Consider the following 17,228-nt stretch of genomic DNA (forward strand, 5'->3'; position numbering starts at 1 on the left):
AATTGGTGGTACCAATATGGGGGGTCTAGTTTTCACATTTGTGTCTTACCAGTTTGTACTCCAGAGTGGGCAAAATGTCTCCTCTATGCCTGACTTTTGTCCATCTGTGAACCAGTCATTGCTGACAAAAATATGGACTTCTCTACCTCCGTGATCAACCTTGGGTTTAGACAACTCGGGAAAAGCCCTCACCTTTCAAAGGTGACATCCGTTTAGGACGGATTCTTAGGACAGGACCAGATGGAAGGAGCGTAGGGGTTAGTAGATGGGGGAGAATGAGGTTAGCCGTTGCCTCTTAGCTCTTAGTGTGCCACCATCTGGCATAAATGAGGTTGACACTGGAAAAGACAACACAGATATGCTATTAATGATGTGTAATTGAGAACTGCTAATTTCTAGATTTAAGGATTTGAAAGCAGGCATCAGGAATGAGCAATTTGGGGATCCTTCAAAATAACTGTTAAGTGCATAGTCAATACGGCTCTGCTTCAGTGAGCAAATGAGGACAAACGTTACATTTAAATAAATAAATACATTCCTTTACTTGTCACAGAGAAGCACTGTCCTGACCTGACACGTGTCTTATATTCATTAGCCTATCCTTCTAGAAACTACAGAATTAAGCCAGACTCAAAAGTAAACTTAAAGAAGTACAGTTTAATAACCATTGTGATGGGCACATTATCTTCCTCCTTTTTTAAAAAAAGTTTAATTTGCAGGTTGTGTTTTCAAAATAAACATACACAAAATACAAAAATCGTAAGTTTTAGAACACACAAATTTAGAATAACATTTAAACAGAATTGCTTGAAGTACATTATCAATTCAGTATACTTACAAACCATGGGTCTCTCTAGATTTTTATATTCTTACATACGCTAACTTTATGAATAAAAGTGTCTTTTTAAAAAATCACTCTTTAAGTGGTAGCTTTTCCAAGTAGATCATTCTTGTTAAGATGGATACTACGGACATAGTTTCATACAATATACTTGCCCAACTTTCTGAAAGGACAGTCTTTTTGTGTTAAAAAAAAGAGTAATGAACTCTTGTTAACTGATAATATTGAAGTATTTTATAAAATATTCATGCACTTGTAAGAAAATGCCTTCTCTCTCTACAAGTACTCCTTTTTTATAGCCAAGGTTTTTCTCCCAGCTATGTTGAGACTTTTATACGATATATATAGATATTTCCTGAGCCTGGGCTTATCCTTTAGTCACTTGTAAACAGGCATCATTTTTTGAAGGACTGTGCTGGTTGGTAAGAAGTTACATCTCATCTTCAAATCGACTCTGCTCTGAATTGGTAGGGCTGGGGCTCTGCAGATGAATCATTCCCTCTGCCAGCTGATGCCCACTCAGGTCTCCTAACAGAGGGCAGTAGAGGAAGATGGGAGGACAGATGAGGACCTGAAACACTTCTATGTTTGCCTCCTGTTCCTGCCAGCATTCTCTAAGAAACAGAACTTGGATTCACCGGCAGCCTCCAGCCTCCTTCAGCCCTTGGAGACCAAGCCTCCCAGCTACCCCCTCAGAAGCACCTGCACCAGCTCGGCGTGTCCTCCTCACAACTCTGAGCCCTGCCTCGGAAGGACTCCTTCTGGATTCTAGATTCTGAACACTTCCATTCACTTCCGTTGTTTCCTCAGTCCTAGAGCAAGCCAGGCTCTGTATGGCTTAATATCGGCTACCTCCTTATTCCCTTTTCATTTTTCCAGTCTTCCAAACCTGTGTAACAGATTCCCAGGATCACAGTCTCTCTGTTGATATATCTACCATGTCTTCTGTTTTCCTGACCCGAGGATTATGATTGATTTTAACTGGAATGTGTTTCCTTGCTAAGGGCTTTTTAAAATTCTTCCCTGAGATTCTTTTACTTAACTTATGACAACTTTGCCTAATTAAATTTCACACAAGAATGAAGTGTTTGGCTAAATTATTTCTGGAATATTAGTTCTATAGCATGAGACATTCAATTATGTATGAGAACAGATACACATGTTTATAATGAGCAAACGTTCCCTTTCATGGGGTGGGTATTCCTCAGTTCTCATGGGGATTTAAAAGGGAGAATATCAGCTCTATTAAAATGACAGTGAAATGAAAAAGCATCATGGGTCCTCTTTCTAATTTATATTCCTGACCTAAACAGCTCTAGTCAACTCTTCTTAATTTATTTATGAGGACCAAAATCAATTCCTGTGGATCTTTAAATTTTTTCTTTATTCTCTGGGAATAAAGCCCCTTTTAAAATGGTTGGCCAGTGCCTTCAGGAGAGCCTAGAAACCCTACCCTGGTCTATTAGATGTTTCAGAGAATTTCCTAGGAGGGTTAATAACTTAAATTCTAACTAATCAGCCACAGAACTTAGAAAGTTAAAATTTTATAACTTCAATTTTTCACAGGGAATGACTTCAAATCTAATCACCTAGTGATAAGAATTTTAATCTTTCTAAAGTCAACCATCATCAAACTTTTATCTCAAGGGAACAGGGAGACAAATAAATGTGGCTGACAGGTGCATTGAGTAACTTGACTCAGTCTGGGGTCTGTTAAATTTTGATTCCCTGCAGTTTGTGACTATACAGAAGGAAAGATCCGTTTTTCTGGCTTAATTGGATGAAACTATAGCTTGTTATGATAAACTCATTTCATACAAAAAAATATTCTCAATACTACTTAAATTTGGATTTTTCCCAGAACACTCACCTGTACATATTCCTGTTTTCTTAGTAAGTCTAGCCAACTTAGCCATTTCTGAAGGTACAAAAAGAAAGAGCTTTGTCTCAAAAGAGCAATGACCAGCGAAAGCGTAGCTCCGCGTTAAAGTATTAAAAATAAGAAACCATGGTTGAGTGTTCAACTTGTGTGAAACACTGTTCTAAATATTTTTACAGGTATTTATCCAGTCAATCCTCATAACAACCTTATAAAGTAGTTATTATTAGCTTTATTTGATAGATTTGAAAATGCAATCCAAAGAAGTTACATAAAATACCCAATCTCATGTAACTAATAAATTGTAAGGCCTGGATTTAAACTTTGGAGGTCTAGATTCAGAAACTATAGTCTGAACCACGCATCACTTTGCTTCTCATTGATTACTCACTTCTTAATTTTAAGAAGTGGGAAATAAAATGTTAGCCACTAACTTAAAACCACTCTTCCTAACCTAGTGAGCACAGAGGAGAGACAAGGAATAAAAGATAGAAATAACAGTCAATTCTCCTTGAAAACATGCTTTAGGAATTCCTGATGAGAATCACTGTAGAAAAATAATGGGGAATAATCTTCATCTGTGGAATGATTGTAGCATGATGCATTGCACTGTCTAGGTTGCTTATGATAAATGTATTTACAGTTTATGGATTTATGGTACAAAACCTGCTAAAAACTGTCCGAGTCAGCATGTGACTATCTAAGTAATAAATGGCAATGTTTCATAACTGAAATCTCTCTCTCAGTAAGCGATGCCCTACATGGCCCCCTTAGAGAGGTCCTGTGCTTAAACTGTGTTGGGTGGTCCCACAGCAGCTATAAAGGACTGAGAGTCTTGTGTTTGCATCACGGCACTTCCACACGCTTTACCTTCAACTCATAATTACCTGTATCCTTTGAAGTATTAGTGAATTTTGATCCTGTGTAACACGTGACTCTTGTATGTCTGATTTGAGAGCCTGACCCTTTTTGCTATATCAAGGAGTTTCCTGCAGTTCCTTCTTGGAACTTTGTGGAGTTCCGAGAAGTTCAGTGCCTAAGCTGTATGCTCCTTTGGCTTGTCTTGGTAGTTATCAGGGGCATTGTTAATTTATTCAACAAACATAACATAAACAATAGCTCATCCAATAAATATTAATTGCAAGCAACTAGGTGCATGAAACTGTTTTAGTCACAAAACAGATAAAAATATTCACTCTTTTGTGTCATGCAATCTAGTTAACGGAAACATACAGTAAAGAACAAACAACAACAATAATGATAAAAACCATTTGTCATGTTATGAATGTGCCTTGCCCAAAAAATTAGGCATATTGGGGGGACAGAGAGTGTTGAGATACAGAATTGGTATTTTATGAGGAAAAGACATGAGCATCTCTGGTAGTGTAACGTTTGACCAAAGTCTTAATGAAGTAAAATAGTGAGCTGTGAATATCTGAGGGGGGATATTTCCTGGAGCTCGGAAAAAGTTTGCCTGATATGTTGGAGAGGACGGTGTGGGAGGAATGGAGTGAGGGAGTGACAGCAGGAAGAGATAAAGGGAGAAGCAGGTGGGGATGCGATCAGACAGGGAGATCAAGCAAAACTTAAGAAATTAAAGTTTATTCTGACAGAAATGGGAAGGGGCTGAAGGGTTTTAAGAGAGCCGAATATGGCTAAGCTCTACCTGGTCTCCTCTGTTGCTGTGCTGAGAACAGTTTATACAAGTGTCAGTGTTGAGGTCGGGGGAACAACTCGAAGACATTAGTGCATCGACAGGGCAGGTGAGAGAGGATGGAGTGTGGTGATCTGTCAGGGAGCAGTCAGGGAAATCAAAGCCACTTGAAATATCCAAGCCATGAAAGACATAGCTAGGAATTAAGGTCTTAAATAAGCTGTGGAAAAACCTGAAGGAGCAGAGTTCAGAGAAGTTTCACCAAAGGTCTCAGCCTGAAGCACCAAAGGAGCTCTGATGTCTAGAAGATTCTGCAATTCTCAAGACTCTCTGGAAAACCCTACAAAGCCATTGGCATCTACAGAACCAGAGTGAAGAGGGGAGTTCTGAAAAACATGCCTGCACATATGGAATATCATTACACGCCTACGCCTCTGGCTGTATATGTCTTTGGAGGAGTCTCTCCCATTTGGCAAATCTCGCTTGAGTTCTCATCACTGACAAATCCTATCATTAACTTACACTTTCTAAAATTCCTTAAATAGGAATTATCACCTGTTTATAGTCTTGCTTTCAGTGTAAACTTCTTTTCCTATGCCATTCATTATTCAGCGGATCGGTAGAGAGGGAAGATGAATATTTGGTCTTGCTCTCTCTCTGGAAGTAGAAGTCTACCTTAACATATTTAATTAAATCGCTTATTTTTATATTTTTTCTTCCTACTGGTGTACCAGCTTTTTGAGGGAAAGAAGAAACTTTTTTTCATTTTTTGTAACCCCAGAAGATAGCATCATTCCTGGAATATGCTGGATGCATAATTAACACTTTTTGGTTGAATGAAAAACTTTTCCATAATAAGAGGAATAATCGTAGGGCAAGCTAATGCTAGTAGGCTAAGAGAATCAAGGTGAACAAGTAGAGAGTGTATATTAGGGTGATCTACACTGAGAAAAACTTAATTTAAAAAATTTTGAAAAAAGCGACCTACACTGAGAGAAAGTGTCCATATGCAATTATGGTTCAAATTTGAGTGAGTTTGTGAAGGAAGTATTGGACCAAAAGGGTGTAGTGTGAAGAGCAGAAAAATATATAAGAAGCAGGAATTCTAAAAATGCATGCAGGGCACAGCCAGGCTTAAAAGAGCTGCAAAACATTTTGAGTATACCATTTCATTTTTTCTATTAGTTTTTTTTTTTTTTTTTAATCAGGGAAATCTTTCAACTATTCATGATGGACTTGGAAAAAAAAAGATTAGAGATTTACATTCTTCTCAAAGTTTACCAAGAATGATTGAATTCAGACGCTTGTATTTTTTTTTCAGATACCATTACATTTCTTGGTGCAATGCTTTGCAAATAGACGGCTCAATCTTCTCAAGCTCTGAAAGGATGTATCTAAAGATTATCTAAGAAGTTATTTTAGAAATGGTGCTTTTTAAAAAACAACGATGCAATGACAACAAAAGCCTTTTAGAACCAGACTAGATTCATTGCTTTCCATAGAGTATTTTCAATTTACCTGATGGCTGTGCTCAGATTAGATTATGGCAGGAGCTGGAGCTTGGTCAGAGCAAAGGCAAAACAACATGTGCATCTGTTAGGAGGATCTGATTTCTCAACAATAGACACCTAGTTTTCTCATGTCAGAGTGAGCATTCTTCCTGGAAATGACAAGTTACTATGAAATAAGGTTAACTATAAAGTGATTCTTGGACACACATTGTTTTCTTTAATGGTATCCTGACTGTAATTCTGAAGGAAGATATTATTATGTTCTCCATTTTACAGGTAAGTAAACCGAGTCTTAAAGAAGTCAACTGATTTATCCAGTTCACAGAGCCAATAAATACAGGGACTCCCAGACGTTTCTCACTGACAAACTCATTTCTACCAAAATGATGACTTCATGTATTGGGCCCGGAGATGTGCTACTGTTTGATATACATTATCTAATTCAATTCTCAGAACCTCACTATAAGGTGGATATAAGTAACCCCATGCTTTTCCTTGTGGAATTGATGCTCAGTGACCCTATATGACTAATGCCAAGGAAAGGATTTAAACCCATTGGGAGGGTTAAAAAGAAAAACAAAACAAAATAATATGCATGCATCTTCACCTCTATGAAAACTAATTGTCCCATCAACAGTGAGTTATTTATTTGGTTTCTCTTTATAGGAATTAAGTTGGATTGTCTGTTTTTAATGAAGCACCACCAACACTCTCTACTAGGACTGGAAACTAGGTTTCACAGTACTCCTTCCCTCTTTGGCTCAGGGTTAGAGTTTGTCAATGAGAGGAGTTCACATAGGATTTGGAAGGAGGAAAGGAGTGGACGTCATTCTTCTCAGGAGGTCCCGGCGGGCAGATGCAGCGGCTACTGGGCCATGTCTACAAGTTCCCAGTTCTCTGCGGTGGTGACCAGACACGGAGACTCCAACATCTCCTGAGCTCTGCCTTCCTTCTCTCTGACCCCTGTGCTTCAGTCCTAAGTCCTTCTGGAACATGTCCCCAATCCTTCAGCTGCTGCCTCCCTGATCTGTACTACTCATGTCCTTTCACATCTGTGGAATCCCCAGTTCCTATAGTAAATTCCTTATTCTCATAATGCTATAGAAATTCTACTTTCCTGACTCAACCCAGACTAAATACAGGTGGAAGATTTGTCCTGTGTCCTGGTATTGCCAGTAGAGGGGCAGTGATTCTTTTCTGAAAGAAACAGGATGGTCATTGGGTGGAACACACTTGAAATTTTTAAAATTGTATATATTCCAATAAGTTTGCTTAATGCAACCCAGTTAACTGTAGGGGGAAAAAAAATAGAAAGCATCAGAGAAATATTCAACATGTGCAAGGAAGCCTGTGTATCTAAAATGAACAAGTTTCCCTAATTGCTTTTTCTGATCAAGTAGTGCCTTTGGCTTTAACATGAGGTGAATCGTGCACAAATATGCAAAAGGATTTTGATGTCATAAGAACTGAAATAGTAACAATATTCTTATCAATATCTAGGAATGAGACTAAGGATTTAAATATGCTGACAGTAACATTGGTATATTACATATGACTATATTTTTACAGTTTGTACTCTAGAGAATGTATTTCACTTTTTATTATTAATACGGCTACCATTTATTGAGAACATACAACATTTGAGCCCACTGAGTTTATAAGAAATTACATATATTTTTTGTGATAGGTAATGTAGTACAAGAACATGAAAATAACACTTTCAGGTTAGCACATATTTAAAAAGCCTGGATTTTTAAAATCATAGATTGTAAAGCTAAGGTCTTACTATGTACCAGGTGGAAGCATATTGAACTATATATGATGGAAAAAAACACACCTTCTTGTGTGCAGAGTATACAAACCTAAACATATAAAATGATAGCACTGTCACTGATGCTGTCATAAAGATTAATGCAGAGGAAGTTCTTTGAAAACAAAACCTGCTGTTAAATGCTCAATGCAGGTACCATTATGAGATTCAGGCCCATCTATCAGTATCCACTAAATAAAGATTAACAGCCTTCTCTCTATTACAGGTGTTACTTATTCCCATTCTATCTATGTCTCTGAGGAATAAAAGAATCTCTATCCATAATACTGCTGCCAAGTTATTATTGAATGGAGTTACTATCAATGTATACAGAAATAGATAATTTGACTCTTAATAATCTAATCAGTTATATACCATGCTGCCTATCTGTGACTAAAACAGATTATAGACAATGTTTTGTTACATGTAAGTGAAGACTGATTTGTGAATTCAAAATACAACATATTGAGTACAGTATTTCCAAAGATAGCATGAAAAAGAACTAGGTCTATAATATGGTAAATGTGTAGTGAACCTTTCCCACACGGTGGCATGGAAAACATATCGGTGGCACGTTTGCAATTAAGAATATCACTTAAAATGACACCAAAAACACCTTGTTTCTGCCTCTTTTACTTGAAATGCTGAATCCTTTGCAAATCATCACAATGACGGTGATGAATTGCATGAATGCCCAAGAGGAAACCTACCTGGTGGTGTTTGCCTTCACATATGTTCAACAAGGTCATGCCAAGTATTAATGTATAAAGCTAAAGAATAAAACAATTATCTCAGAAAAAAAGGAAATTGTTATTGTGTTCTTGGGAGAATTATATCTTGGTTACTTAATGCTATAACTTCTATAAGATCCACTTTTCCTGTTTACCCCTGTTGTTTAACCTTGATTTTGGCTATAACACTGTTACTGGTCTTCAGGGCTCAGAACCCACGTTCCTTGTGTTTCTATCGGGTGGCTCACTCCCACATTCCCTGACTTGCCTCCCTACTGAGATAAACATTACTCCAATATGTCAACAATTAGTATAGAAAACAGTCATCCCTATAGACTGAAAACAACATAGAGGGCAGGCACTATTTATGGTATGTTTTGATTACCTCTCTGTATATATACAGTCTCTAACATAGCTCCAGGGACATAGCAGGCTAACAACGTACATTTGGTAAATGAATATATATTCATTATATTATTCATCAAATGATATACATACATATTTTAAATAAGAAGATATGCTTAGTTTTAATTTCTTCTCTCTTTTCCTATCAATGGGCCAATGAGCATTTAAAATATTCTAGACTGACATCAAGATGGTTAACTTTATCCTTGTGGTTTCCAGCACCAGGGCATTTTTCTTCTACAATAGCTTAGCAGCAGTAAGTTATGACCCATGAACTCAGTGGCTCATGCAAACAAACTCTTATTTTTCGCTCTCCTTTCATGTCAGAGGCGGTGGGTCGGCTCCTACACTTTTGTTCCCCATGGGTCTCATTCCGGAAGCTAGTCTGGAGGAGGAGCCCTTTTTGAAGATATGCTATTCTCATGGGAGAGGAAAAAACAAGAGAGCTGGAGGATATTTCTGACGCTTCTGCTTGGTCTTGGCTTAGACCACATGCGCTTGCATTCCATCAGCCAAACCTGTCACATGGCCAGACCCAGAATCAGTGGGGAGGGATGTAAAATCATCTCACAAAGAAAGAGGGAGCAAACAGCTGGAGAGAATGACATAATCCTCCTCTCCTCTCTATAAAACTGATCCTGTAAAGGAGGAATGTTTCAGAAAGTTATCCCCATTTTAAGAATGACATTCAAGGACCAGAATGTGTTATTCAAAATGTTTAATTAAAATCATAGAAATCAGAAAGGTTTTTGTCATCCAACACATTGAATTCGAGCTTTACAATCAAAATATCTGTGAACTTTATAGGCCTCATGGTTACTTGCCCTCTCTGAATCTTAGTGTCAGTATATGTATAAAAAAAAAAAAAGAAAAATGAACAAAAATACCCGCCTTACAGAGTTTTTGTGCAAATTATATAATAACATGTTTAAAAGTACCAGTGACAGCTCCAGACTTAGAGTAGCACATACTGCCCTCCTCTGTCTCTCTCCCTCTTTCCAGCCCCTTCTCTTTTCTCTAAAATATCTTTTTTTCTCCCTCCTCCTTCCTGCTTTCTCTAAATTATCTTTAGGCTGGGAGAAACACTTAGTTTTAGTTTCATTGCTTTGTTCGGTAACTTCTGGCTTCCTGAAATCTGTCTTCCCTTAACATTTTCTAATCCCTCAGCTACTTTCCACCAACTACCTTTGACATTGAAAGCTGGGGATTTGTTCTCCACCTCATGCTCCTGAGGCTTCAGCTGATTTTCATATCTTCCTGCAGGCAATATATTCTCTCAACCTACACTATTAGATGAAAATCAAGCAGTGGTTTTGCTTTTTCTCTTTAACTCTAGAGATCTGCTAGGTCACTGTCACTCCTTCAGTCTTTTCCTGGATCCTGCTTCATAAGAAAGGTATTTAGAAACACATGAGAATATAGTTACTGGCAGCAAGAAACTCAGCTTTTCAATTTCGTTCTTGAAGAAAACTCTCTCTTCTCCTGCCCACATTCTTTCAAAGCATCGCAGAATAAAGTGACTGTTTGTACTGTCTTCCAACCTGAAATAATTTGACATATTGCTTCTGAAATGAATCTAAACTTAAAGTCTAAAACTTTAACTAACAAATAGAAGTAATGCTGTACCCATAGATTTCACAGCTTTATGACAGTTTGACACTTTGCTGTACTGCTTCTCAGACTCTTGGTAAAAATTAAGTGTTTATTAGTTTGACTTTGGACTAGCAACAAAAAAAATAAATATGGTAAATATTTGAAGTATTATCATGTATGTGTAATTATATATGTACATGTTATACATATATAATAAAGCTTTGCAGTTAAGTAATTTGACTGTGTTTATGTAAAAATTTTCTCATTTTTATATTTAAAAAAATATTTACATGTCCACTTAATCTTTCAATCATGGCTTCATACATTAAATTAATATTTATAAAGTGCAGACTCTGTGCCAGACACCTGTCTTGTGACCTAGAACTTTAAATATAGACATTCATGTTCTCATGAGGAAGACAAGTAAATAGATAATTACAGTACCATAGATTCAAGCTATGTAGAGATGTAAAGTATATTTATACTTGTATAATATAAATATAATTGAGTATCGCGAAAGCAGCTAATTCCCTAAGAAAATTAAAAAGATATTTCCTACATGCCTGATACTGGTCTGGTTGTTTTATATACATCGCCTTCTTATGAACTCGCAGTGGCAAACCTGTTCTCCAGCAGAGGCGGGGATCAAATGCAGTTTTCCTGGCCATGAGGCCTGTGCCACTTCAATGACTCTTAAGCTGGCAGCCAAAGGAAAATTAGTTTTCCAGGTAAGGAGGCTTGTCAAGGGTCTTCCAAGAAGGAGGGCCTGCTGCCGGTGGTTGGAAAAGAGAACAGTGGTCCAGATACTGTGCCTGAGAGGTGAGACCAGCCGGTGAGCAGAAGCCAGGTCGTCTAATTTCCACGGTCGTGGTCTTGCTCAGCTTACCTTCTTGTAAATGAATATAACCACTCACCATTCACTCTCTCTCTTTTTTTTTTTTTTTGGCCATGCTGCATGGCATGTGGGAGCCTCGTTCCCTGATCAGGAATCGATCCCACGCCCCCCTACCTTGGAAGCGCAGAGTCTTATCTACTGGACTGCCAGGGAAGTTCACCATTCACTCTTGCAATTCAACCTTTGCTGAACACCATGCCAGATCTCGAGAGAGACAGTGATGAACAAAAAGACAATGGTTCTCTGACTCTGAGAGGCTTATCGTCACTTGCTGAGGAGAAGAAAGTCATCGAGTATTCACACAAACCACCGCAAGAGCGTGGGGAGAACAGGATCAGATGCTTGGAAGGTTGGTGTGAGAGAAACTATCCAGTAAGAGCAGAAAGCAGAGGTCTAATTAATCTGAACCTATCGAATATCAGCGATGCTCTTGGCCTGTGAATCAGGAAATTACCTAAATTTCTGGCACTTTTGCTAGGCAGAGTTTTCTGGATCCACTTTAAAATTGCCCATTGCTGTTAATGCTAACCACCACCCTCCCATCTCTTGTTCTGCAAGCTTCAAGGGTTTCCTAATGTTTCTTTCAGCTTCAATCAGTTCAGACTACAGTTGATCAACTTTCAACAAAATAAGTTCCTCTTTAAGTATCTTTGAAGTTTGTCTGGTCTATCCTGTCTCAGTCACCACATATATTATTTCCCATCTATCACCATTACTGACATTAAGACATCTAAGTTTTCCAATCGGACATGCTAGATTAATTCACCTTCCTTTTGATGAAGAACTTTCTGGCCTAAGTATCTTTTGGTGCCAAATTGGCATTTTGGAGAAGCGGTCTGCATTATAATAACTTCTACTTTAACCTGAGGGCTTCCATGTCCTCTTACCTTCTTCTCCTTCCAGATTGACTCTTGGCAACCATTAAGAGATTCAGTGTCTTTCTTGCATTCCAGAAATTACCTGACTTTCTCAGTCTGGTGCGGTTGCCTCTCTTTTCTACTCCCATAGGCTTGAATTAATCTACAATAGCCTGTCCTTGCAATGATGGATTTTCTTGATTATTTCTCGCCATTGTATTTGAATATTTGAGACAAGGGATGGTTCTATTTATATTTTATCACTAGAACCCAGCAAAACTTCTGATGTAGAGTATATCCTACAAGTGTTTATGGAATTTATGAGTGAATGAATATATATTACGGGGGAGAAAACTTTCTTCACTCCAGTCTTAAAAAAAAATTCTACTAAGTATTCTAGTCATGATTTCCTATATTTTTCTTCAAAAATTACTCTTCATCTATTAATAATTAGTGTGCATTTTGTATGAGTAGACTTTTAAAAAGTCAATTAACCCACCTGAACTGCATTACTGTGAGGGAGGGAGTAGTCGGGACTGATGGTTTTTCTGTCATCAGCGTTCCCCAAGGTTGAGGTGGATGCCGTGAGGATTTTATCCCTTTTGGAATTTGGGGACTGAAGCAGTACACTTCAGGAGGAGTAGCAGAGTGAAGTTAAATGAAAAATGCTTCCCTAAATAACTAAATTGTTAACCAATATTAGTTATCGTAATTATAAATTACATAATTATAAATTTAATTATAAATTTCCTTATATAAAGATGATTAGCGTCTTGGAGGTAATAATAAAAATATGTGGTTTTAGAGAATTCAGATTTAAGGGGACAAAATAGAGCAGATAGTAAAACTTTAATATAGAAGTTAGCATATTTAAGTCACATTTTCATATTAATTTCTATTTTCTTCAACTCAAATTATTAACATTGTTTTTTTTTTTAGCAACTTATTCATGGAACAAGTGGAACAGTAATAGATATAAAGGGTATTTCTTTCTTTTCAGAAAAAAGAAAGACAGTGCTCAGTCTGTTAATTTATATTACTAAGTATAGTGCACCTATATTGATCATTGCTTATCATTTGTTTTTTATACTTTTCATTTCTATCCCCACCACCAAGAAAGAGTCCTGTGCTCTAGGAACCACCATCAGGGTTTCCACATCTACTATTACACGTATTTTGTATATAATGCATTTTTGTATATAGTGCATTTCCATCCCTTATGAGGAATATTTAACTATTCATATGCATTTATAAATAATTGTCACGAACTAATTGGTAAAACTGAAAAGATAAAACTGCAGATGAGTGACTATAATTAATTATCATCAAGATTGTACTCAGTATCAAGTCTAGATGTAAACTAACATTTTCACATGACTCTCGTCTTTTAGCCTTTGCCAAAATCTTGTTGCCAACCCTCCCCAGTTGGTCCCCAACAAGGGTCCCCCTGCCTGGTGTAGCTCCAGCCAATAGAAGGAGAGCGAGTTTGCTTCAAACGCAAAGGAAAGCTTTACGCTCTGATCAAAGAACGGAGAGGTGTGAGCTCGAGCCCTAGAGCACACGCCCTCCCCACAGGCGGTGGGCGGGGCTGCTTTGCAGGGTCACGGCCTTGGGGAGGGGGCGGAGTTCTGGGGGGAGGGGGCGGAGTTCCGGGGGAGGAGGGCGGAGCGTCCGTGCACACGGCTGGCGAGCTGGGGTGTCCGCAGCGATTTCACGCCTGGAGCTCTGGGCAGAAGGGCCCCGCGTGAGGCCTCTGCCCGTGGCCCACCGTTCCCCCGTGAAGCTAGACTCAGCACAAAGGAACGGAAAAAGGTGAGACTTTGTTTACCCAGGTTCTGTTTTCATTTTCTGGGAATTGTTATCAGGCTTTGCTGTGACCGTCTCTCTACCTTCTCAGTCTTCTTTGCGAATGACAATGATAGAAAGTGATGGGCAAGCGATACTTTGCCTTCTAAGAAAAGGAAACTATATCAACTGATGTACACAGCAAACACGTGAGCTTTTTAAAAGATACACTGAAGAATAGAAAGTCGAGGTCTGGCCTTGGGGAGGGGTGGGAGGGGAGAGGGTGCGAGCCGAGAGGCCTCCGAGTCATCCAGGGTGAACCGCTGGCTCCACAGACGATACACTGAGGACCAGAGAGGTCGAGGGACTTCCCCGAGGTCTCCCGACAGATCAGACAATACAGTCCCGCTCTCCTCACTGCCCGTGGGTGCTGCCAGCGTGATGCCCACACCTTCTAGGAGTTAAACTATGTCAGGAAGAAACAAGATAGATCCCGAGGCGTCTGCAAAGCGGACTCCATTTTCCAAGACCATCTTTTATTCGATGCTAACAAAATCTCAGAGGGGAAAACATTGTCTCTTTAAACAAGGAAAAACATGTACTAGGTCTCTGTAGTCATCATGTTAGGGAATTCAGTGATTTCTTGAGACACGCAGGAATTGGGGAACCTGGGGAGGCCCGCAGGAAATGGTTCCTGCAGCCAGGCTGGCCTCCTAATTATCAGATCGGATGACACAGAGCCTTAGGTGTTGCTATTGTCACCGCAGATAAAATGCATCCTTTTGGCTTGTGGAGATTTTGGAGTCCGTTCACGAAACCAGATGGGTTCTAATTAATGCAGGAGCTGTACACAACCCACTTCTTTTTATTCCTAACTGGCTGCCCGAGATCCATTTGGGATTTACCTACACGAGTCTATTCCAGGAAACTACCATGTGCATTAATTAACTCTGTGATAGAAATAGGGGGAGCATTTAGAGGGTTGTTAAAATGGCGACGAGAATGTCACATTCTCAGTTCTCTGAATCTTTTGGCTCTTGAAGAATTGTTCTTCAAGAGAGGGCTGATATCCCAATACCATCTAGAGTTCCTCCGCCTCTGGAGTGTTACCCCTCTCTTGCCCTGTCCTTTAGTGTTCGGAGCAGTGATGTGCCCATTTAAGTGGTCGCCTCCCCAGCCAGGCATGGCCATGTGAACCAGTTCTAGTCGGTGATATGTAGGTAAAAGTCTTCTGAGTGGCGATTCTGCAAATGGATTGTTTTTTGACCCAAAAGAATAGAACTCAGGTGGCCCATAAATTTTACCTTATCCTCTTCCCACTTGGATTGTAGACATGGTGCATGAATTAAAGTAGTTATCTTGATTTCGTAAGGACAAAGTCCCTATGAAGAGAGTGGCAGGGGAGAAAAATGGACAAGATAGGATGGCCTCCTGCGTCCATGCTCCTCACCGGGCTGGCACTGTGTCTAAAGACCAAATTCCCCTTTTGGCAAATTAACTCCTCATTTTTACCCTGAACCCCATGGGCGTCTAAGCTCTCCCTGGAATATTCTTGCGAATTAAGTAAAAAGAAGTCTTATATTTTATTGGTCACTTTTTCTCGCCTGTGATAATGAGTTTGCCCATTGTTGTGAAAATGCAGGTGAAGAAATCTGCCTCTCACTTTTCTATCAGCACATCCAAGATCAACTCACACAAAGCATTTGTGAGTAATAAAGAATGTACTGAACAATCAAATACGTGTCAATTAAGGATCACAGGAAGTGTTTCATTCTGTTGAACTCCAGTATGCATTCAAAATCACATAGCAGAGATTTTAGTTTTTGTCTTTTTGGATCCCACAAAATGAAGATTTTCCTTGAGAATTTTTCCGAATAATGACCAGGGTCCTGTCCTACTCTGGATCTTTTCTGCATCCCTCAACTTTCACTTTTGTGTCTCTGAAAGCTTAAAAGCAATTCCTACTCTTTATCTCATGATCAGTAGTTTGACTTTCTTTTTTGAAGCCATCATACCAACACAAAACCTGGCTTTCTACCTCAACTGTGTCTTAAAGTATTATGTGTTTCTTTGTTTATATTTTTTAGAAAACTTTTTATTGATTTGCTAAGAAGAATATTGGTATCAAAACCTAAGGATTGTTACTGAAACATGAGGATTGTTTCACTTTTTTATAAGTAAAGGAACAGTTTATGTACACATATTAGCATGGATTTATGTCTAGTTTTACGTTTCTAAAAATGTTAATTTTTGTAGGCCTTAGAAATTAAATTTCTACTTCAAAGGGCAGATATAGTCTTTATAGATGGCTCCTAAAATATCAATAGAATCTCAGAAGGTTTTGACAAGGCAAAAAGTGGGATATCGGACCACCCTCGTAGGCTCTTAGTTGTTATGTAACCATTTGACATCTCTGCCTCTCTCTGACTTTTTAATCTATTAAACAGAAATAACACGGCAGTCATTATATGGCTTCAATCATAGGCTGCCTGAGACAACAAGGAAATGCCGTAAAATGCTAGAGTTGATTTTCTTTTGAGAAGGAAGATAAATCTTAGTTTTTAGGTTTGTCGAGTCCATCCTTTTTTCAAACCCAAACTAGATCCGACTTTTGATAGTTGTGGTTTGCCTTAAAATTTCAACTCCCAGTATATACTCTATTGAGAATTAATTCAGGAAATGAGCTTGTTTCCCTAGGCAGTGGTAATTACACCCTTGAGTAGCACGTTCCTATGTGATGATTACTGCTAAACTGTAAAACAAAAGGCAGGGAGGACTCCCAAAGAGTCTCCACAGTGTGTTCTTCTGTGGGAAACTCCTTATCTAATACACTGCCACCAGCACCCGTGCTAGAGTGAGGCTTCAGGGTGACTCATTTTAAAATACTCCCTCTTTTTTTTTTTTTTTTTTTTTTTGGCAAGTGAAGTCAGTTGTAGGTAAAGTGAGAGAAAACAAGTGAAAAGAGGTGGTAAGGGCTAGAGTTTGGAAGGGAGCTGAGAACAATTCACCCAAATCAGCACCCACCGGCCCACAGAGACCCGAACAGAATAAAACCAGGAAGGTTTCCTACTTAGATTTCAAAGCATATACAACCATGGGATGTGTGTACCCGTCAGTTGACCCCTCTGGAAAGCTGAGCTTTTATATTTTAGAATCAGTATCAAGATTATGTTTATAATCCAGAAGCGAGAAATGCGTTTGCTTTATTCTGTTTAATTTCCAGAAATAATAAAGTCACATAAATAGAAAAAATAGGTGTTTCTCATG

This window comes from Balaenoptera physalus, assembly GCF_965194825.1.
Source record: "Balaenoptera physalus genome assembly, chromosome: 12".
Lineage (NCBI taxonomy): Eukaryota > Metazoa > Chordata > Mammalia > Artiodactyla > Balaenopteridae > Balaenoptera > Balaenoptera physalus.